The following is a 22469-nucleotide window of genomic DNA, read 5'->3' as shown; positions in this document are numbered from 1 at the left end:
TCATGCTTTGAGTAATCATGGGGAAACCAGAAAGCAATGAATGCATCAAATGGATTGCATGATCTGGGCCCTGAAAAAGACAAGGCAGAACCTATAAGTAGAGCCCACACAACTCCTTCCCCAGCAGCTTCTCCTCAATCTCTCAACAAGTGTGGAACTCTACTGGCTTGGGGGTTGGAGATATCAGTCATGAGAAGGGGCTGGAGGAGCTGCCTGTAATCCTCTCAGAACCCCACCAATTTTCTCACAGATAAGTGCTCACAGATAGTGCTCCTGATCTACGGTTTGTATTCACTTCAAAGATGCAGCTAGAGACCAAGGACCAATGTCAGTAATGTGCTTCTGCGGAACTATTGGTGGAGCAAGAGTGCTGCATGGATTCCCTCAGACTGACATTTGGAACACGAGTCTCTGCAAAACATCAAAGGTCTGTACACTTAGGCCATGCCCTCCCCGCCTTCCCCAGGTCTTCTCAGCTACTTCTCCTTTGAACCAAAAGGATAACACCTCAGGTTTTCCATGGCTCTCAAGCTATTACTTCTGTGAATGATCCCTCTTCTTGTTTTTGCCTGAAAGAGGATGAGATGACTGGTGTGTGGTGTTCACAGAAAAGTGTAAATCTGCATGTTCAACTCACATTTATTAGGGTGGAATCTATAGCCAGTAATTACTTATTTTTTTAAATCTGCTTAATAATGTTCAAAAAGAAGGTCACAATTTATACATTTCCTTCCTTTTGATGTTAATCCAAAACTTAATTACTAAAATCTAGTTTTATAATGAAGGTCTAGGAGATTAGTGTGTTCCCTATATTAACACACAGGTGCAGATAGGTGCAATATTTCCTGTTTGATTTATAGATTTGCAAACTAGCCATCTTCATTTCAGTCTGAACTCACAAAGCAGCAAAATTATTTTAAAATTGAGTTGACAATCCTTGAGGATGAATTACTGGCACGCCTTTTAGCTGCAAAGAGTAATTTCCTTGGGGATACATTTCTGACTAAGAAGCTGGAAACAACACAGAATATAACAAAATAGAAATAAAGGTAAAATGCAAAAAGAATCAGATCCGCAACAATATATTAGCATTTTGTTAAGATGAAAATGGCTTTTTTGATCAATATCAGGTGTATTTCTTATTGCATGAGCTCTCTTTTTCAACATATTCATCTGTGAAGATCTCACTGTGTTTCAGAGATTCTTTTTAATAGCTTTTTCCATGGGTAATAGTCTGAGTTGTGTTCATAAGTGAAACTGCATTGCGTCTGTGGCGTAGTAGAATCTCTCTGTAATTTGTGCTCTAATAATTATAAAATTAATCATAATGAAATCCTTTAATAAATTAAAAATAAAAGCTGCAAGGAAAAATTATATTGATGTTTTACATGTGACTGTTAACAGAAAAATTGCTTTCCTTTTACACTTTTCTTTTTTCGTCGTTTCTTATAAACCAGGTGCTTACTGATATTTTTCAGTATTGTCTGGTTTAGAATTATGTTGAGATTACACTGGATTGAGTTATTGGTTGTTTGCCATTGCTGTCATAAACTAAGGGACCAGATTTTTAAAGTTATTTGGGCATCAGTGCAGATAGGGTTTTTCAGAATGCACCTAAGCATATAAGTCCCAAGGACCCAAGGACTGTAGGAGGGAACAGGAGGGAACAGTGCAAGAATTACTCCAATGAGAGGTAGGCAGATTCAATCACTTGAGCTGTTTCCTCTGTCTCTAAGTAGTCAGAACTAACTGTAAAAACATATGTCCAGTATGGATCTTCCTTCAGAGGATGCATAATGATCGGCATGCAAATTCAGTGATTCAAGAAGGTAACATGAAAATGATGGATGCAATGCATATTTTGGAGCTCCATATTAATTTCTACTGTGCTGATGCACATCATTGCATCTCTTGTGCAAACAGTGCTAAGTATGCAAACCAAGCAGCTAATGTTAAAAATCACTGCATTCTACAGTCATGGTTCAGATGCAGTTTAGAGAGAAATATTATACTGTATTCATAAGTCTAAAATATCATGTGATATCAGTAATAAATACATAGCACTTGCACCTCTTTTTCATCTTTGCAAGTGCTTTGCAGACTACCTCATTTATGCTAAGATAGGGAAACTGAGGTAGTGATTAGGTAGCTTGACCCAAAAATCTGAGGCTTTCAACACTCAAGGCAGATCAGAACACAGAGGCCAATTATCAGACTAGATGGCATCAACAAACAACTACAGGAATGTAATGGGATATTAATCACATGACGGCATATTGTCTTTTTAAGAGGCAGGCTCCTATTTCCTTAGGTTGAAAGGATTCAGTAAGTGCTGTGAGATCATAAAGAGTTGAAAGTTGTGAACCCTGCTGGGCTACTCTTCCATCAGGCTTGCCTGAAGTCAGAGGAAAGAATGAGAGAATATGGCGGGAGCTGATTGCCCTGTGTGCATACATCCTGCCTGGACTCTTAGGACTCAAGTAAGATGATCCCAAGGAACTCCATAAGTTGCAAATTGGCACATTCGTTGCAAGCTTGTATTTGTGTGAGTGTGGGGTCAGTGTTACTTGTCCCCTAGATAACTTTAAACTAACATCAATCAATGCCAAAGTTTCCTCTTTAAAAATCCTCGGTTTAATAAAACTTCAGATTCCAAAGGAAACAATCTATATTGATGAAACAGCTGCCAATAACAAACATTTCCTTAAAATCCTCTTTCAAAAGAAGCCATCAAACTAAAGCATCAGAACTCATTATAAAAAGGTTGTTGGGACAGACTGGAATTTAAAACGCTTCCTTTAAAAATGGTTGTGTGTGAAAAGAGTTGAGAGATGAGGAAGAGAGTTGACCTGGGACTTGGAACCAGGGAAGGGGTTGCCTCTTACATTACAAACATTCACATTTCGGGGCCTGATTGTCCAGGACCATGGACCTTGTGCCATCATATACAGCAATGAAAGGTTGGAATGGTAGCATTTCTGCCACTTGCTTTGCACTGGGGAAAATGACTATGCAAGGTCATAGTTGCATAGTTTCTGCATTCTACCAGTACATTTTACAAAACGTGAACAGCTCTGCCTGGAATGAGTTTAGCTATTTCTTATAGGCTCTGCCTTTTTCTATCTGTCACTCTTTTGGTAGCTTCATGCCTTTTCTGAAGAGATACAATAGTGGCTATTAATGCAAAAAAGGCCAAATCCTGAAATCTTTACCATGACAGTACTTGAAGTACTAAAACCTAAGTAAAAATTTATAAAGGACTTGAGGATTTGTCCCATTACGACCAGTTTGACAGTATTTGTCAGTTAAAATTATGTAAAGAGAGCAAGGGGAGGCGGAGGGAAAAGCTATTATAAAATAGATTTATGTTGCTTTCATAACTAAACTATGCTCTGTATAAAGCTATATTCTAATGTGCGTGATTCTGCATGAATGTCATGTTCCTGCAGATGTTCTAGCACGTTACAAGCAGCTGCACTTGCTATGGGCATATATAGTAGCTGGATACTTTCTGTGTCTTCTCTCTATTCTCAGTTCACAAAACCCATTGAGGGAAAGTAATCACTGATTTATTTTCTTTCTTTCTTTTAAAATGTTTGAGCCGTGAGAAACAAATGGGTTGAAATTAAATATTTGTGACTCAATCTGGCAATGTCTGCACTCAAAACTCCATTGCCTTATTGGGAGTGCTGCATACAAAACAATTTTAGAACCCGGCCCTTTGAATTTCTAATGCCCTAAAGTGATTTGAAGCAAGGAAAAGAAGTTCATGCTGCTTTTAATTCTGTGGCTTCCTCGCGGGCCTGATCCTTCAAAGGGTGAGCACCTCTTCTGGGTCCCAAGTGCTGTCAGCTCTCACTGACTGCAGTGGGAGTCGAGACTACTTCACATCTTCAACCTGGCAGAACTCAAAGCTCTCAGAACTTTCTAGAAACAGACCCCAGAGTTGTTGCTACTTCATCGCTTTCAAACTCTCTGGCTTCCTCCCACTGGTTCCATCACAATGCTACTCACTGAATCATGTCAGTCTTATTCAGGCCAGGTCCAGCTCTTAACACACACACAGTTTCTGTATCTCTGGTATATTGCCAGAAGCAAAAGTCAACAAAGTAAAGATCAATGAGACTCATGAGCATTATCAGCTAGTAGTGGCAAGAGCTTCCCTGCTCTATTTTCTCATGGTTGAGCTGAATAAGATCAATCCAATATATCAGTTCTCACTCAAGGTTACTATTCAGGAAGAGATCAATATGTTTGTGTGCTGCTCTTTTAATCTAGTGTTACCATTGGCTTAGACCCTTGTCTCCCTGCTGTCACTGACTTTTTATGTTGTATGTCACAAAGCAGTGCAGCAGGCAGAACCCTCTGACAATGGGCAGAAGAGGGTAAACAACCTGATCGACTGTGTGACACACTCCACTTTCATTTACATCAGTTGTGGCCATTTGAAAGAGACAAGCTTACGGGCCCAGACCAATTAGCTTTCCAGGTGCCATCTGACTGTTACTTAGACACCTTTGTGTGTTTAGGGATGAGTCAGGGTGTGTGCTCATGCACATGCCCACTTAAGTCATGATCTCTTTCCCCCACAACCCTTCGCTGCATAAGTCATTGGCTATGTAGAGGTAACTTTAAAGGTGTGCAGGGACCCGATCTGCTGTGGAGTGTGAGGAGAGGGGCTGCCATAGAGAGCTCTCCTCCTCTCTTCCCACTGAGGACAGGAGAGACTGAATGGGTTTGTACATTCCAGCTAGGATCCCATACTGGTGCTTAAACTGCTTATTCCAAAGTCCAGCTATACTGGGCTTCTGGAGAGTTGGCCTGCGGTCCATTAGTGTCACCCTAAGTCTGAGATACTCCGTGGGGGCTAAGTGTGCTATTTCCACAGAACCTCAAGCCATGCAAAAAGGCTTTCTTAAAGACACAAAAACAGTATCATCCCTAGCAAGCTCCCCCAGTGCAGAGTTGATTTTCTCACTAACCATCCTGGGAGCAAAATGTGGAACCTGGATTCCTTTCTGAAATTATACACTGAGTCATCCAAGGCTGCCATGGTTTTCACACAGGCAACCCAGTGGGGGAGGAGAAAGTAAATAAAGACGTGTTAGTTACACCTCCTACCACAAGAACTGGGGTCACCAAATGAAATGAAAAGGCAGCAGGTTGAAAATTTAAAAAAGGAAATATTTCTTCACACAACACAAAGTCAACCTGTGGAATTCCTTGCCAGAGGATTTTGTAAAGGCCAAGATTATAACAATGTTAAAAAAAGACCTAGATAAGTTCATGAAGGATGGCTATTAGCCGGGATGGGCAGGGATGGTGTCCTTAGCCTCTGTTTGCCAGGAGCTGGGAATGGGTGGCATGGGAGGGATCACTTGATGATTCCCTTTTCTGTGCATTCCCTCTGGGGCACCAGGCACTGGCCACTGTCAGAAGACAGGATACTGCGCTAGATGGACCTTTGGTCTGGCCCAGTGTGGGCATTCTTATAAAGAGAGGGAAGAGGTCAGTGTAATGTTCTCTGATTTGCTATAAAATGCTACTTTCCCCTTCTTGCACCACTGGACATTTCTCTGAGTATGTCTTTGCTTCTCAACCCAGCCATTGCTGTCATAGGTTCACAGAGGGAATTGTACGATGGGCACCCCTCCCTATAAGCTACACATTCCTTTTGTCAAAACAACAAATGGGGATGGAGGAGAAGGGCCCAGGGCTGGCTTGGCTATTAGCTGGCAGGTCCTGGAGGAAGGTGGTAACTTTGGGAGAGGGGTTGGTTTGGCTTGCTGAACATGTGTTGTGGGGAAGGAGGAGGTTGAATCAGCGCTTAATTTGGGTCAGAGCTTGCCAGGGCTAAGCCCAGGTACTTCTGGGCTTGCTGTATCATTTATTACTGTTAAAAATATTGCTTGAACTCTAGCACCTAATTGCTTGAGCTCTGCACCTCTTTCATTACCAGGTAAGCACTGGATTGAATTCCATGTGGAGCAGAGAAAAGAGGCTGTGAAAGCTGGTATTCAGTCTGCTAATATTTGCCAAATTCAAATAGCAGTCTTGTAGCTGTGTCTTACTGCAACTCCTTCCAGATCCCCTGTAGTCACCTGTAAGTCTGTCACATTGGGAGATGTATTATAGGATTGTTCCTGCAAAGTACCAACCACCTTCTCCTCTCTTTGAGGGTGCTCAGCCCTTTGCAAGATAGAGCTCTGTGTTTCTTTTAATTCTTTAAAAAAAGGGGGGGGGGGGGGAAGGACCGTGTATTCCTGACTGCTAAAAAGTAAAGCATGTGTGCCTAAAAATTAACTGGAGCAGAATAAAACTTCATTATCAGAAATGCTAACTGTTAGAACACGTCTCGCATTAAATCAGAGGTCTCTACTGGGAGTTCCTCTGGATCATTTGATCAAATTAAGCTCCTAAAATATGGTTCAAAAATGTCATCCCGGTGTAGGAGATAAAAGACAAGAATAGGGCAAGGAAATTACTGAAAATTTGGGAAAATGAAATGTTGACTCATGTATTTTGACATAATGTAGAAATCAGGAGGTTTGCCAGACAGATCAGCTTCAGATGCTGCTTATGCAATGTTTGATTTGCACAGCTGCATTGTAGATTACCCACCACCCTGAGCACGAGCGGCTGGACTTGGGGTAGGCAGTCCTACAGGACACAGGGAATCCTCTCTCCAGACCCTTCAGCAGCAGCAGAGTTGCTGTGCAGTGTCTATTGCAGCCTCAGGGCTTTAGTAGCCTTTGCTCTGATTAACTCTCTCCTTATGCTGGTACTACCCACCTGTAAATAAACTTGGATCCACTGGCTCCTCCACAACATCTGTATCAAAACCCAGCCAGTAGCCATGCAGAGAGGTCCCTGAAGCTGAACTGCAGAACACTGCTGAGCAGATGCCTTCCCTTCTGCTTCCACCTTTCTAAAAAGCCTCTGACTCCCATGATTGATTAATAGCTAAACAAAAAATAGTTAACCTAAAGCACACGCCTAGCTTCCTGTCATTCCCATCCAATGCCACAGCCTGCGTTTCAGCATTTTCTCTGGCTGTTTTCCACTGTCTCATGCCAGTTAGTTTCACAGCGTGGGAATGGTGCCCATATATCCCTCGTGTGCCAAGATTTGCCCATTCCCTGTGCTTCTCCCATCTTGCAGTGGTCTGTGAAAAGGCTCTGGACATATAAGAGCTACTTTAATCAAACAAGTGGTCAGGAGGAAGAAGAAAGCAGGAGGAAGGTTGAGGCAAGAGGAGGGACTGAAAGGAAAGAAATGGAAGATGGACAGATAATTTAACCATGAGAGTAATTAACCACTGGAACCATTTACTGAGGTCTCTGGTGGATTCTCTGTTGCTGACTATTTAAAAATCAAGATGAGATGTTTTTCAAAAACATATGCTCCAGAAACTATTTTGGGGAAATTCTATGGCCCGTTCTGTACAGGAAGTCAGACTAGATGATGTTGGCCTTGTTATCTATGGGTATGTCTTTACTACTGGTGGATCAATGCTATGGTTGTCGATCAATTGGGGTGGATTTTGTGGGTCTACGGAAGACCCAGTAAATCCATCGCCAAACACATTCCCACTGACTCTAGTATGCCACCGAATGAAAAGCTTAAAGTAAGTCAACAGGAGAGTTTCTTCTATCAACCCAGCAAAGTGTAGATATTGCATTAAGTTGACCTAAGGTACATCAACTTCAGCTATGTTATTTATGTATCTGGAGGAGTATAACTTAGGTGGACTTTATGTCATAGTACAGACCTGCCCTATGATCCAGAAGTGGAGGGGGGGGGGGGGGGGGGAAGAAAGTGAGGAAAGAGGAATGGGACAGAGATTAGATGATTAAGAAATTTAGGTTTCAAGTGTCATTCTGCTTTGAAAAGTAATTCAAATGGGCACCAGCTGTCTCAGCAGATCTGCTCCATGAATGCATTATGTCACATCTGCTGGTCGTGCATATTCCTTTTCTTTTTTTTTTACCACTAGTACAGAATAACCACAAATTGGGCTCAACTGCACAATTAAGTGTCAAATGTGGAGCCACTGCTTTCAGTGAGGTGGCATAGGTGTAACTAAGGAAGGGATCTGGCCTACAGAATCATTAGTACTGGCAACAAAATAGGAAGGAAGGAACCCTGCTTGGCTTTAAGATTCCAAGTTGAGTTTGCTGAGCTGGCAGTTAGGCAAAAAATATATTTTTACTGTAAACTGCCACAATTTGAGCTGAAGTCATTGTGTTATGCTAACCATAGAATCTTATGTGATGACTTTTGTACACTGTTGAATTTTTGCGTCATATTTTAATGTTGACAATAAAGATAATCAGCTTTTTGCATCACTGCAAGATGACATTGCATCATGCAATATTGTTCCTTGGTAACAACTATGTACTCTAATGCAGGATCTTGATAGTAATATTGTTTGCTATATGAATGCAAGCTAGAACACACAAAACTATAAACTAAATCACGTCCTTTCCATCATCTACGGCTCCTAAAACTTTCTGACTCTAGAGCCTCATATTTCCTTACTCCACTTGTGTTCTGTACCTTTGAATACATGGTCCTCTACTACAGCAAGAAATAATTATAGGCAATAACAGCACTTTTCTGTCTCCATTTTATCTCTAAATCTGTGGAGGTGCAAACAAAACACATTGGCTGGGAGAGACTACTAATGCTGATGAGTGTTTAAATGGCTTGATAATCTTTTTTTCCCCCTGTAGGCTATCACTGAATGGAACTCAAATACATGCATGTTAGGGGTAGGAACAGATGGCACTTCTGTTATGTGAACAAGAAATGAGGTGAGAGGGCAGCAAAGTTGAAAAAAAAAAAAGACCTCCCTCCCTGACTTACCAGAGTTCATTGTGCTGCCCTCCTGTTGCAGTTGACTGTGACTCTTTATTATCATAAAGATATGTCAGAAGTTAGACAGAGTGCCAGATGATAACCTTAAATCCTTTAGTGCATTTTACCAGGTTTATAAAAAAAATTAAAAAAAAATAAAACCTGACTAAGGGAGGTGGGAAATATGTCAGTGAGGTACTACACAAAGAGCTCAATACATTTATTGACCTCCTCCCCTTCACTCCTTTAAGGAGGATTTAGTTGCAGTCATCATAATATCGTGGGTGCTTTCTTAAAAATAATTTAGATGCTATTGTCTGTCTGCCACTTAAAAAATGTAGCTGTTTCAATGCACTCCTGCTGAAGTTGAAAAAGAGGGATTTATTGAAATGCCTCAAAAATCCATCAGACTGTCAAACATATTACTTGCCAGCTGAACTGCATCTTATTCCTGTCTCTCCAGCCCCGGCTTCATTTTTTAGAAATATTTTTGTCTTCTCCGTAACAGTCGCTTTTCTTTCTTACCTCCCATTTTGCAAATAGCATCTGCAGAGTTAGATTTGAGGGTTGAAATGAGAAAGCAGTGTTTTGAAGTGACTAATTTGCAAGCAAGAAATAAAGCCCTTGTAAGGTGATCCCGGGAGGAGGGGGGGGAATGTCATCTCCATGAACACTCTTTGATGCTACATGTAATCTGGTGCATTTCAAAGACAAAACATTTCCTATTTTCAAGTATCTATGTGAGCCAGGGTTGGTTTACCAGTTTCCGGAGAATAATGATCTCCACCAGGGGCAGGGGCAGGGACACACCCTCCCTCCCGCTCCCCCCAAAAACATTCCTGTTCTGTTAGAAAGGGGCAATTGCAGTCAATGGTTTATTTGCCACATTTTTTGCTGTTCCGGTGGCAGTGGTGGCTATTAACACTTAGCTGAAATGTTTCCTCAGTAAATTCCAAATGTTGGCAAGCGACATGTTCTTCCACAAGACATTTAAATGCTATAATGGATTTGTGTTTACTTTTCATTTCTATAAAAGTAGTTGCCAAAAGCTGACAATGATCTAACCTTAGGTGGTTCAGATTCAGATTTGATAGCCATCCAAAAATGTGGTTGCTTATCCAGTCCTTTCAGCTCTGGAAATTTAAGATGACATTCCAGTGTTATTTGGTTTCAACTGAGCCAAGAACACCAAAAAACATTGTTTCTCCTGTGGTCTCCTATAAAAAAAAGCAAACAGTAGGAGTGAAAAATTAATAGAGTTAAATGTTTTGAACCTTAAAAGGTTTGAGGGTTGATTCATCTTTTGTATGAATGTTCAGGTTGGGTTTTGTTTGATTCAAATGGACTTACCGAGCTGCTACCTTTTGTCCACTTATTTACAGTGAATCAAGTCAACTGCAGTAATGAAGACTTCTATATTTAAATCATTATTTTATGGTACTCAGACTGCATGTTTTTAAAAACTTCTGGCACTTGCGGTCTGGTCATGAATTGGGTCCTAAGTTCTTATACATGTAAATAGCTGTAGGTGTTATATGGGGAATTATTCAGTTAATTATATGGTTCATCTTGCAGCTTTTATTTATGAATAGGGAAATTGATTATTGTGAACTTGACTTCTCACTCAGAGTTAATATTGACCACACCTAAAAGAGCCTACTGGATTTTCACTCCAGTTCTGCATGGAGTGCAATTAACATGCAGTATGCTCCCAGGAACTTGGGTAGGCTTGCAAGAAAGATCAGAAACATTGTTTAAAACCCCCTCAAATCTGTGCAAATAATTTGGGACTTTTTGCTGATCAGAATACACATGGATACAGTCAAATGTGACTGGTGTGTTTGGGTTTCTTTTTGTAGTTGTTGTTTTGCTCTCTAGGCAATGTATTTTAGGGATGAATTCTGTGGTTTGAATAGAGATACTGTAGAGTCTACAAAATGAAGGGAAAAAGTGGTGAAATCAGAATGGCCAAAGAAAGAGAAGTTTTCACAAACATGAAAAACAAAAAGTTCCTTCCAGAAGCTGATTATGATGTGAGCCATGAGACCTGATCAGAGAAAGTATGGTGGTAGGTTGGCTTACTAACCTGAACACTCCCCCTTCTCCCACACTCACAGTGAGCCCTAAACATCTTGTATTTGAATTTCTAACAAATAAGAGACATGATAAAATACTATGAGGAGCAGTTGGTTTTTCTACAGGCTTTACATATTGGTTTTCCTGAAGCTTCATAATTTGCAACACTTAATTTATTATAGGAACTTCGCTGAAGAAAAATTTGGGACCAAATCTGTAGGGAGGCATAAAACTGAGTTTGCAAAATAGTTTCAAGAAAGCCATCCTGCTTGCCTGACAATTTTAATTTTATTTTTCTGGAATTGACCCATTGACAGCCATTGAATCCTTAGCTATGTCCAAGCCAAACATGTCAGTTAATGTTACACTAACATACTTTCTACTGAATTGGAATGAAACTCTTACTTGTTCACATTTATACAATAAGCCATTGTAATTAATGCTATTACAATTAATACTGCCAGAGAAATAAATAAGGAATCACCATTATTGTTGATTACTGTCACATATTAATGCATGAAATATGACATTTGGAAAACATACTCCTTTATGACAATTGTTGTAGTGGTTGGCTCACGCAGTGTACAATGCAATTGCTGGTGCTCACTAGTGAAAAAAATAAAGGTCCTGCTTCTATTTTGATTAGATAAATGCAAGTCAATAATTTTGCATGAGGAGAATTTGACACAGATACTTGCATACGAGACAAATGTGTTCATCACTACTCATCCTTCCTTGTTCCACTACCTCTGACTCTCCCCCTTTCTCTGCCCCGCCCCTCTGAGAATTAGTTGATTATTCTCCTTCTGGATTGCCTCTTATTGTATCTGCAATTTTATATTGTAAGAAGCACATAAGGAATAAAATATATTTGTCCAGCTGATGGAATGAAACTATATTTTGGAAAGCTTTTTTGTTGTTCCTGTTTCATTTTCTTTTCAGTTTAGTCACTTTTCTAATGTGTACCATTTAAATGCTCTATGTACAGTACATGATTCTTTTAACTATTTTAATTATTTGGGTTGAAGTGATATTATATATTGTTCTGTTTAGGGAGCAAGCATGAATTTACCACTGACGCCAGAAAACTTCACAATGTACCTCTGGGTCAAGGACAGGAAGCGGTAGCAGAAATATCTATGGTAAAAGCATCAAAAGAAGGCCACTGGGTTATACTTCAAGTAAGTCAAAGCTCTTCATTACAACAGCGCTGCATTGCAGTGTTAAAATCTGAAGATTTTCAAAATAATGTGTCTAGATAAAACAGCACTAAATAATTATTACAAACTTCCTTTGTCTCTTCCAAAAGAGAGACTCATAATTTCATATTGAGGTATGAGTATTAATGGGTCATTTAATTTCAGATAAAATGTGAACTCCCTCTGTCTTGTGTGGTAGGGAGTTGACTAAAGTATTTTACCAAACACATGCTATTTGATTTACTAATTTATTATCCATTTTAAAAAATCCTTTAGTAAATAAATGTGTAGCAAAAAGAATTGTTACTCTGTATAATCAGATGAATAGATACAAACAGGGAAGATTGCTGTCATTATGCAGTATATTGTGCTAAACAGATGCTCATGATTTTTTTCAAATATTGTGCAATATCAAACTGCTTCCTTATGCCTGGGATTTACTTGTATCAATAAAATGTTTCATATTTCAAATCAATAGCTCACTGGGAAGCCTATTTCTCTCTCTCACCTTCCCATCCTCTTGCCCAGAATTTTCATCCTGTAGCAAAGTTGCTTGATACATTAGAGGAATTACTGGAGAAATTCAGTAAAGGGAGTCACCTAAACTATTGGTTTTATGAGTGATGAACCTGCTCTTTCGCCTAAAAAAATCATATCATTGCTGCCCATTGGAATCTTCATGCTGAAGTGGATAATTTTGATAGGCAAATAAAACATCATAGGAGTTATAAAATACAAAAATTAGAATGTTTAAATTTATCATTTTAAAGCCATTTAAAATTGAAAACTCACTGACAGCTATGTCAGGCTATGAGATAATAAAACAGAACAAACTTCATTTCATAGAGATCCATTCACAAAATTATTTTATAGTGGTGTAACTGCACATCAAAAAAGAAATGTGATCCTCTCATTCTGGAGCATGAAAAATAGCTTCTGATTACACATATTCCTGTGTGCATGGGAAACCGAGTTTGCAGACGTTACAGATAATTATTGTAGTGTAGAAATGAGAAATTATTTTGCTTTAGTTTCATTTTGTTCTGTAATTTGTGAGAACATGAATTTTTGCACCCCATGCCATTGAGTATATTATACTACCACCACATGTTATTCACTGGCGTCAGATCTTCAGCTGGTGTAAATCAATGGACCCTATTGAAATCAGTGGGGCTATGCCAATTTACACTAGCTAAGCATATAGACCTAAGTGCTTTGATCATGTATAATATGAAACATCTCTTTGGTGGTACTAGATCATCATCATTTTTCTCTCAACTTGTTACCATTTTATAGAATGTGTTTTTAATTAAAATACTTTCATTGATATTTAAAAGATACACAAACACTGATGTAGTTAATAATTGCAAGCAGCGTTGCACAGACACAGTCACAGAAATCAATTAGCTCTTTAACATGAATAGTCACATTAAAGGGAGAACATTAACTTTGATTTTTTTTGGAGAAATTGCCTAATTGAAAAAAAAATCTATTTTCTGATCATTCACATCTTAAACAGCATGGTCTGAAAATCGTCTTTAAAATCCCTTCAGCAGTTGCAGAGGCTTTTTTGTTCCCCTGTTGATGTTTATAGGAGTCTTGTAGGAAGAAAGAAACAGGTAGCTGACTGTACAGTGGAAACAATGACACAAAAAGTGCTGCCAAATGCACAAAGTAAACAAGCTACAACTACTTCTGTCATTAATTTCTGTAAGTTTTAGTCATCTGCAGCATTACTGATAATTGTAGGAGGTACAAAATCTTCACACAGGTATATGCTTTTCAAATTTATGGTGTCTCTTGAATAATCTCTCTCTGATCTTTCAGAACATGCTTGATCAATGTACCTGTGACCAGGAATTCAAGACTATTGTATTTTTCATTTTGCTACTGTCAGGCCTGTGTGGACCTCAGAAATCTGGACCTCAGGGCTGGAACTGAAAGTACCTGTTTAACAACAGAGATCTTATAATTTCTGTTCATATTTTCTATAACTACCTGGAAGCACATTCTCAGGTATTTTAGTATTATTTCCCTAAGCTCATTTAAGTAAGCCTTGCCATCCCTGAACATTTGAAACTGTGCCGTGCCTAATCCTGTTGTTTTCTGTATGTGCAACACTGGCTTTCTATTTTTAATATGAGTTTTAAAGATGATTAACACATTCTATGAAGGATGACTTTGTGCGACCTCTCTTGTGTGACAAGAAGAATAGTGGAAATTTTCTGCCCCATCAACTGTTGTTCTGAACCTGACTGACAAACAGAATTGAATCTTTCTTCACTGAGGATAGCAGTACACTAACTAGCCTCTACTGTTGGGCTGAATAATTATTTCATTTCCTTTAAAATCAAATCATGCACTTTAAAAAAAAACCCTTTCTTGTTCTATTACCCTGGGAAGATCTCCATTACTTCTTTGGCTAGATTATGTATGGTGGTCATATTACAGACGACTAGGATGGAAGACTTTGTCGCACATACTTGGAAGAGTATGCAACCCAATCAGGTAATAAAAAGATTCAGCAACCACAGAAGTGTTTCCAGAGTTAGAGCTCCCCCTGCTGAAAGCTGACACATTTTTATATTAATCCTAATACTTTTGAGGAATATAATTTTTCTTAAACGTGTTATTTGTGATCATGTGTGTTGCTGGAACATGATTTGTTATTTCACCTTTAATTCATCTGGCTCTTCCATCCATTTTTACACTGGCGATGAAATAAGCTATTTTATAACATTATTTACCTTAAATCGGCCCTATGCCATACACATATAAAATAAAGTGTTATATTATTTTACAATAAGGGTATTTGGTATATGTTGGCAATGTTTTGGACTGCTGATTACTATTTTTATAAGGATACTGCTTAGCTGCCTGTAATTTAATTGTCAAGGATAAATCTCCACAGGGTAATTTAGGAGACATACCCCCAAAAGAATATGGTTGAGTCCATTTAGTCTCAAACCACTCCAGTTAATAAAACTCAACTCAAGTAGCCTATTTATTCAAGCAGGAATGTGGGCTTCTGATACTTCCTGATTCCAGTTATGATAGAATTATCCTACAAAGTTCATTCTCAAGATAGTTTCAACTTCCTGCTTTCAGGAAGCAGTCTTGGCTGGGAATCAGGAATTAAAGGAACACATGAATCTGAAGTAAGTTATCTGACGAGTTAGCAATTGCAGAAACTATTCAGTTAATCATTTTTTTTAAAATGTCTGGGTCATTTATTATGGCAATCCGACTGCTTTACCTTATCCTGCACATAATCCAGGTTGTGTATTCAGTTCTCTGTTACATGACCTGTACACATCGTGCTTTTGGATTCTTCCTTTTCAACTACTCAGATGTCAAAATGAAAATGGAATACTGATAAACATCAGCTTTTAATAACATGATACTTTTTAAACAGCAAAACCTGTATGGTGGAATTGACTAAACATGAATAACTTAATTGTATACATATGCTGACATTTTGGAGCTGCCATTATTCTAGTGTGTTAATGTAATATCAAAATTCAGTAGGTTATATAGCCTTCTGCCTGATAGTCATGAACATCTGACACAGGCACTGCCAGACTGGATCAGAACCATGGTCCATCTAGTATACTATCCTGAATCCTGGAATGGCCAGAACCAGATGCTTCACAGTAAGGTACAGCAAACCTCAGAGTGGGATCTCTCAGGGTGGGATATCCTGTTACCCAATAAGGTCTCACTCTAACCCAATACTAGTTGGCTGTGTCTAGACTGGCCTGATTTTGCGGAAATACTTTTAACCTGAAAGTTTTTCCGTTAAAAGTATTTCCGCAAAAGAGTGTCTAGATTGGCACAGATGCTTTTGCACAAAAGCATCCATGCCCAGTATAAACGTGCTTTTGTGCAAGAAAGCCCCGATGGCCATTTTAGCCATTGGCCTTTCGTGTGCAAAAAATTAAGGTGCTTGTCTACACTGGCCCTCTTGCACAAGTATTCTTGTGCAAGAGGGCTTATCCCTGAGCGGGAGCGTCAAAGTATTTGCGCAAGAAGCCCTGAATTCTTACATTAGAACGTCAGTGTTCTTGCGCAAATTCAAGCGGACAGTGTAGACAACTGGCACTGTGGCTTTTGCGCAAAATCTTGCCAGCCTAGACACACCCGTTAGGTATAGTTTAAGCCCTGTAGCATGAGGTTTCATCTGAATGAAGTTTATGAAACTGGAGTAAAAATGGAACATTTGTAGGTTTTACCCAGTGATTATCCAGCTTTGTAGCCATCCATCTGCACAAAGGTCTATGGCTCTGTGGAAAGTGGATTTTGGCGTTCAGAAACACTATTTTTTCTCCACCTAGATATCCTCAAGTATGCTCCTTCTCTCCTACCTATTTAAGAATCCTGAGCTCAATTTAAGGATTTAGCTATTTTCATTTTTCCTCCTTAGTTTATCTGACCAGGAGCTACCCATAGTTGCAGTTGGGTTGCCATAAATCTAGGGTCATTCCACTTTCTCTGGCCCTACCAGCATGGGACATTCTCCCTCAAAGAAATAGTGGGAAACCTTATTCTATCTAAACAGATCTGGTGAAGCACTGAAGAAAGTTGAGCCATGGCAGGAGGTACTTCTGAAATAACTGTTTGTTTCTTTGGTGCAGTGCCATTTCTGAAGAACTTTTTTGCAGTTTATCTAGAGGAAGTCTTGCATCATGGAACTGAACGCTGCTGAAATGTCCCTCATTTTAGATGCAAATGTATCTCTATCACATATTCCTTGTAAGCTGAGCACTTGGGTGGCCACCCAGGGGAGGTTTAGGTGCTGCCCAGCTGATTAAAAGAGCACCCACAATGCCCACAGCCAGCAGCATGTGTCTCTACTCATGGTGCACATCTGTACATACCTCACTGGACATAAAATTTATTCTGCACGTGAATGGAAAAAATTAGAAGGAACATTGTTTCCATCCCCCATAAACCTGGGAGGGGGGGAATTATGTGCAGCACAAATGCTGAATCACAAACCTCAATTTAGAGAAAATGGTATTTATCTATCAGAAATGAGCTCCACATTATTTTAAGGATCCTGCACTACTGCTATTGTTGTTATCAGCATCAGCATCATTATGTTTCTTGGCAGGTTGAAAGGTATCACAAAACTGTAAGAATTCAGTAGTAATTTAGCATCCCACAGTAATACTTCAAAAGCATCAAATAGCATTTTGAATTTTAAGTCAGTACAAATGTAAATAAATAACTGCACTCCCACCTGTCTGTTGTTTTAAATGTCTAGTGAGCCTAAAATATTTGCATAGCAGTTTTTAGACAGAGCAGAATTACAGCTTATGAACATATGATACTGAATTAAACAATTTTACCATAAAGGACAAAATCTGATTCTCAGCAAACCATCTGAAAGGATATCATGATGATTAGACCATAGCTCCATTTTATTGTATGGAATGTATTGATTGTCAAATAGACAATATATGCATTTTGGTAATAACCTGAAGAAGAAAAAAGCCTGCCTCTCTATTTTGCAATCCTTACACTTTTATTGGCTTTCATTTCAAGACAGTATGGCACTTTTCAGAGATACTACTATAAATTGCTTTACTTAATATATTGATACAAGGATAAAAATGTTAAGCCAGAGAGCAACACTTTGTAATTTGGAAGAAACGATATTTTTATTTTAAAATATTTCTATCCCTTTATTTTTTAAATTAAAATGATCTGCAGGTTATTTGCTAACTGAAGAGTAATGTGGAGTGTGTTTTTTTTTTTTTTTTTTTGCAAATGTGTGTAGTTTTTATCTTTTGAATATCAATATGTGTGTATGATCTAAAGCAGCTAATTAAAATATGAAACCAATTGGATTAATTTTCATGGACATAAACTGTTAAGTCATGTCATTCTCAGCTATGGCTCCATAACAGAATAATTTGGTCTGTAGCAAGGTAGGTTCCTTTTTCTGTTTAGCAAGAAGTCACTTATGGTTTGGGCTTTTATTTTATATTATTTTATTTTATTTTTTGACAGTTTGACAAGCAGCTATGTCTTGCTCCTGAATTTGTGCTCCTGGATTATCAATGGTACCATAAATACACTGATGAAATGTTACCCCCTGAAAGCCCCATCCACTGTGGCCTGCCCCCAAAGGCAGAGATTGAATTTTTGACAGTGACTACAGACAAACTGTTCCATAAGCTGTTGGAACTGCAATCCATGAATTCGATTACTGGGGAAGGAAAGGTTAGTAAAAACAGATTGCAAACCCTTCACAAGATGGTGTACCTACCGCTTGTTTGTTTTTTTCTGCCGGCTCTTTGGTTTCACCAGGAAAAGCTGTTTTGTACGGCTTTACAAAAAGGTTTGATTTGAAATTTGTAATGCAGGAAAACGATCTACAGTCTAAGTGATACATAAAAGAAATCTGAATATATTAAACACTGTTTTGAATCATACAACAATCCCTTTTGAGTCTTATTATACTTTTGTAGGACTCTGCTATTTAGAATGCTTTGTCAAGCTGCAGCATTCCATTTTTCCATGAACTGTATCCCAGAGCTTACCTCTCTGTAGGAAAACCCTGTGAAGCATTCTTGCATAGGTTCCTCCAAACTGATACAGAGAAGGGAGAGTAAGGTTTGTTTCAGCTCCCTTCCCACTACTAAAGAAAAAGCCTCCAAATACTATGGGGGATTCAAAGGTAGCCAAGTATATCTGTGTGGATGTACTTCTACACTAGCTCTGTGAGTGCCCGATTCTCTCAAATATTCTAGTTTCTCCTGTCAATAGCCTTCTATGATATTCCTGCCTTCTTCTCAGGGGGTTACCTCAGTTAAGAGGAGCTGGAAGAACTCCTGAGCTGATTTCTGGTGGGCTTGATTTTCTTTTGCCTTACATGCCAGTTCCCAGACATACCAAGCGCTTTGAGTCCAGAGAGGAAGTGGGAGCTAGTGCTACAGAAGCAGCTGAAATTCTCCACCCCTCTCACACACAATTGTGTGATTGGGGCAAATCACACAAGGAGTACAACGTAGTACAACAATATGACGTGGTTGGCGAAGTGGTAACTTGAGAACATACCCTGAGAAGCTTTAAAGCTTGTCCCTTCCACCAACAGGGTTTGGTCCAATAAAAGATTTCACTTTCACCTATCTTGTTTCTTTCCTATCCTGAAACTAACAAAACTACAACACCACTGCAAGATGCAAAGTAATAGTCAATTGTCAGATACTCAGACTGTGACTTTCTTCTTTGTATTCAGTCTTTCCAATTACTGTAAGCATATACATTAAGAGGTCTTATATTCCAAAGGACATGCTGGAGTTAGCCAGCATTGTAGTTAACATTTTGGTGTTGGCCCTAATCCTGCTAAGATTTATGTATGTAGTTAACGTTATACAGTAAGATTAGTCCCATAAGAATTGATAGAACTATTGAATGCATAAAGTTTCTATGCAGCTGGGCCAACAGCCATTGTGGGCCCTGGGAAAAGGTGTGTGTGGAGGACCAGCTCCAGCACTGCAGGGCTTTGGGCGGAAGGGATAGGTCAAGGGCAATCAGCCCTTAGTGCCACCTAGACTGCAGTGTGCCCCGTCCCCCCAACCCTTGGAGTCATGCAGATCTGCACTCAAGAGCTCTGGCAGCATTTCAAAGGGCCCTGGGGCTGCAGCAGTTGCAACCAGGAGCTCTGAAGGCAAAGGCATACTAGATAGCATGCAGGAGAAACTTCCAGAAGAAATCCGACATTACCTCAAAAACAGCAGGACACTCCCCATATATACTGGTTTGTTTTCAATAATGTGAGAGAATAAATATGCTAAAACATGGAAGTGGAAGTATTTTGTCAGTAAAAGAGCTGACATGCAGTGGTTACATTGCTTGACTTTTAGCAACACGGTTGTGTTGACGAAAAGCTGTGTAGTGCAGATAAAGCCTTAGATTTGGAGGTATGCGTACTTCGCTTACATGCCTCAGGGGATGATCCAATCTAAGTAAAGACTCCATTGCGTATGCTGCATATAGGAATTGTCTGCATTTAGGAGGTGTTATTTTGGGAATGCACATGAGGCAATCCTTAGGTTAGAAGATTATACCCACTTTGGGAACTCTCTGAGGGTATGTCTATACTATGAGATAAAGTCGAATTAAGATCACAACTAATGGTGTAGCTGAAATCAAAGAACTTGAATTTTGGCACTGTCCACAATGCAGAAAGTCTAAGGGAGCACACTCTTCCTTTGACTTCCCTTCCACAGGACTACCGCAAACTACTACTACTACTACAAACTACTACAAACAGAGCACCCTTTCAGTTCGAATTAGTGTGTCTTCACTAGACCCTCTAATTTGAACCATGGAAGATTAACAACAGCAGCTTCAATCTTCTGTGTAGTGTAGACATACCCTGAGAGATGGAAAAACATGAACCCTTTCAAGTCCACCATGAGGTCTGCTCACTCTGCTAGGTGAAATCAAATTTGCTAGTGGTCCACAATATCTATGGCAGCTGAGAGATACTTAAATAGATCATGCTTTTAACCATCACTAGAAGATAATCATCAGGCATTGGATAGGGTTCAGTCTCAATACATACCCAAGTTTAAAATTAGGCTGATACATGCTGTCCTACCTTGTATGTTCAATGAGTGTACCAGGAATACTAACATAAGAATGTAGCAGTAGTTCATAACTAACATGCAGAGTTTTGTATTATAATCCTCTCCTTTTTTATAATTACTATTCGTTGTGTATGACCAATAGGTGTAATAACATTTACCGATCTTAAATATTTAAGGCCAAAGGATCTCAAAGGGAGGCTTGATATTTACATACAGAAATGTCAATTCAGTAACATACCTGCTGTGTTCGGATTTAATGCATGTTCAGATCACGTTTGCATGTCTAAGTGGCTTTCTAGTTGCCTAACCAGTAGTTGGAGCAAGTGCTTTATATGTAAAGTTGTGGCTAATGCACATCATTCTATGACTGGATTTTAAAGGTATGACCGTTAGTCTGGAACTTTGAAAGCAGGCTCCAATTTTGCCAATTAGAAATACACATATTCATATTTGTACTTAATACTTTTAGAATTTGGGCATTCAAATAGCCATTAATACAAACAAATGGGGAAACTCCTAGCCTGCTTGCCCGTATAATTTTGTTTGGCCATGGAAAGAGCGGCTCTTAGAATATTCATTGTATACAACTGTATTTCTCCTAAATAATGTAATTGGAATTAATTTAAGAAATGTAGAAAACAGCACTCTTTTTTCTGACAATTTCACCTTTTTATTTTTAATAAATGGCTCACCCCAATTCAAAGAGTCAAGATATTCTTTACACTTCTTGATTTAGCTACCTTATGTGTTTTTATTGGGGGTGGGGGGAAGCTCTCTATCATTTATCATGTCATCTTATCACAGTCTCTTTGTGAGACGCAAATAGCACACTAATGTTTTCTTTTGTTAGGGTGAGTTGGCAATCTCCTCAGAGATGGAGCAACTACAGACAGCTCTCTCTTTTTTTCATATAATCTTCCTGACATTTGGATGAGACTGGCTTATCCATCAACATACAGTCTAGCTCAGTAGTAAGTTGCATGCCAACAGTCAATCAGAACGGATGGTACTTCGTGCCCATCAGAAAAACAGAACATGAACGAAAGGATATTTTCCCTGAAAATATCCTGCCTCTCTTGTGTAAAACAGGATAGCTTTTTGCAGCTCAATATTAACACTAGTGTGAATAGCAAATATATTTCATATTTACCTTGCTCTTGTTGGAGACATTAGATGATTTCTGCAATGTTCTAGTTCTCGCTTTTCTTTCTTTTTTCAAATCAAGCTGTGAATGCTCTTGAAAGTGGCTGGGCAGAGAGCTGCAGCATGTAGGATCTACCACGCAAAAGACTATGCTTGGACTCGGGTCTTTTGTTTGGGTCATGATTCATAATGTTAATAGATAACAAATACCTTGTCAGGCACATGTAGGGGAAAGGGTCAGACTCCAGTGGTAGCCGTTGCACAGCTCTTTGTATTAAGGGCAAAGAAACGTGGAGGAGATGTTTCAGAGAAAGCAGACAGTGCTGATCCTGATACACTCAGGTCTGCAGCTGTGATGGGTAGCATTAACAGGGCACCGTTTCCAGAAACATGCATTAGACTAGGGCCAGTGATAGGTATCTTACTGCATGACGGAGTGAAAATTGAACAACGAAGAAAAAAATTCACTGATGTCATTTGTTTATAAAGATATCTGGCTAAATGCCTTTGAAACACTCCCAAGAACGGACAGAAGGGGAAAATGAAGCTCTGCCAGCTTCCACTGCCACCAGCTAGAAGCCCCCCAAGG

General features: G+C 39.2%; 1 long non-coding RNA gene across 1 annotated transcript; it reads right to left on the bottom strand.

Annotated features, from left to right (window-relative positions):
• Window positions 1-8565: 8565 nt before the first annotated feature.
• LOC112544706 (uncharacterized) lies at window positions 8566-22016 on the bottom strand. Its single transcript, XR_003088038.3, has 3 exons — window positions 21888-22016; window positions 9925-10076; window positions 8566-9405 (listed from the first exon to the last, which is right to left on the bottom strand). It is a non-coding gene; the product is annotated as an uncharacterized LOC112544706 (long non-coding RNA).
• Window positions 22017-22469: the final 453 nt, after the last annotated feature.

This window comes from Pelodiscus sinensis, chromosome 7 (assembly GCF_052426305.1).
Source record: "Pelodiscus sinensis isolate ZL-2025 chromosome 7, ASM5242630v1, whole genome shotgun sequence".
Classification (NCBI taxonomy): Eukaryota; Metazoa; Chordata; order Testudines; family Trionychidae; genus Pelodiscus; species Pelodiscus sinensis.
Note: the sequence above shows the minus strand (reverse complement) of the source record. Positions and strands in the feature narration are given on the sequence as shown.